The 1,992-nt window shown below is 38.6% G+C and overlaps 1 pseudogene; it reads right to left on the reverse strand.

Moving 5' to 3' along the window:
• Positions 1-475: 475 nt before the first annotated feature.
• Positions 476-1,647, reverse strand: LOC147345788 (olfactory receptor 4P4-like; annotated as a pseudogene).
• Between the last annotated feature and the right edge of the window lie 345 nt (positions 1,648-1,992).

Consider the following 1,992-nt stretch of genomic DNA (forward strand, 5'->3'; position numbering starts at 1 on the left):
ACAGTTCACAAATACACACAAAAAAAAAATCTCTAGGTACTTGATTAAAAGAAATCTAGAGTTGTAGGATATGAGGCTAGGTATATAGTTCTGAAAGGAGTTTGCAGTATGTAATTGTTCTTATTTTCCTATAACTGCCTTTTTGTTTTTGTTTTTGTTTAGTCGCTGAATCATATCCAGCTGTTTTGCATCCCCATGGGCTGTAGCCCACCAGATTCTTCTCTCCATGGGATTTCCCAGGCAAAAACACTGGAGTGGGTAGCCATTTCCTTCTCCAGAGGATCTTCCTGGCCTAAGGATTGAACCTGTGTCTCCTGCATTAGCAGGTGGATTCTTTAACTGTCTTTTACCTATTAACATATTATTACCTTTTATACCTTGAGGCCAAGTATTTTGAGAGCGAGGTCTCCCCCAGGTTTAGCCTTCAATACAGGCAGGATCACTCTCCCTCCAGATTTTTCAGTGTGTTTTTACTCTGTAAAAAGTTTTCTTTTCTTTTTTTTTTTTAAACAAAGGGGATTATTAGTGAAAAGTGAAATCAAGGAAAACACATTGAGAGGAAAATAAAGAAGGAACCACTGAAGGCAAGCTGTTGTTGGAGGCTTGGCTTTTACACATTCTGACTGATTTTCCCATTAGCAGGAGAGAATCAGCAACAGAGGGAGTGATGAGAAGACAGTCACTGGTGTCAGAGACAAATGACCTTCAGATCATTAAGCTCCCTTCCCAGAACCTTTTATTGCACCAAACTCTTCTTATGGAATTTTTCATCTCCATGTTTCTAAGTGTGTAGATAAGCGGGTTGAGCATGGGGACAATAATTGTGTAGAAGAGCGTAAACACTTTATCTTCTGGTAATGTTGTGGCAGGTCTAATGTAAACAAAGATGACAGGTGTGAAAAAGAGGATCACGGACTGTGATGTGGGAACTACAGGTGGAAAGTGCTTTATGGTGGCTTTCTGCAGAATATGTGCACACATTATACAGAATCAAAATGTAGGAGGCCATCAAAACCACAAAGAGCACCAGTCCCATCAAGCCAGAATTGGCAATGACAAAAAAGCCAATTTTGTGAGTATCAGTGCAGGCTAGTTTCAACAAAAGATATGCATCACGGAAATAGTGATCTATTTCACTGGGGCCACAGAAAGGTAAAACAATTTCAAGAAGAAAGAGACCAAGAGAATGAAGAAGTCCCCCTGCACACGATGCTATGAGAATTGAGTGACGTTTTTGCCTGTTCATGGTGATGGCGTCGTGGAGAGGTTTGCTGACGGCCACATAGCAGTCACAGGCCATCCCTATGAGGATGAAGACCTCAATCCCCCCCCAAAGAAGTGGGTGGTGAAAAGCTGTGTCATGCAGTTTTTATAGGAAATGGCCTTTTTCTCCATCAGTAAGTCAGTCATGAGTTTGGGTGTCACAGTGGAGGTGTAGAAGAGGTCTGAGAGTGCAAGGCAGTTAAGGAAGAAGTACATGGGCTGGGTGATCATCTGACTGCATGTAATAGAAATCACAATGATCAAATTCCCCAACCAAATAGCCAGGTAACAGAATAAGAAAAATAAAAAGCAGAGGATCTGGACTTTCTTGTCCATAGAAAGTTCTAAGAAGATAAATTCAGTAACATTATTTCTATCTTCCATGATCTGATGTTCAAGAAAGTTATCTGAAATGACAAAACCAATGAAACGAATCATTGATGAGAAAATGGAAACCTAATATCTACTTAAAATGGCACCAATGCCTTTTAAAGACAAGTTATTTTGAGACCCACTGAAATCATTTTCATTTAATATGAGTCTTTTGAACATCTAGTACTAATATTCTTCTATGAGCTAAGAATACAGTGATAAATTAGACAAAGTTCCAGTTTTTATATAATTTAAATTATTTTGTGAGGAAGCAAGGAATTATATTTGTCAAGAATTTTTAAAAAAAAGAGATAATCTTAATAGTGTTAAGTAGGGTGACGTATAATGTGCCAATTT

This window comes from Bos grunniens, chromosome 24 (assembly GCF_055505025.1).
Source record: "Bos grunniens cultivar Pamir isolate PY7600 chromosome 24, Bosgru_T2T1.0, whole genome shotgun sequence".
NCBI classification, from domain to species: domain Eukaryota; kingdom Metazoa; phylum Chordata; class Mammalia; order Artiodactyla; family Bovidae; genus Bos; species Bos grunniens.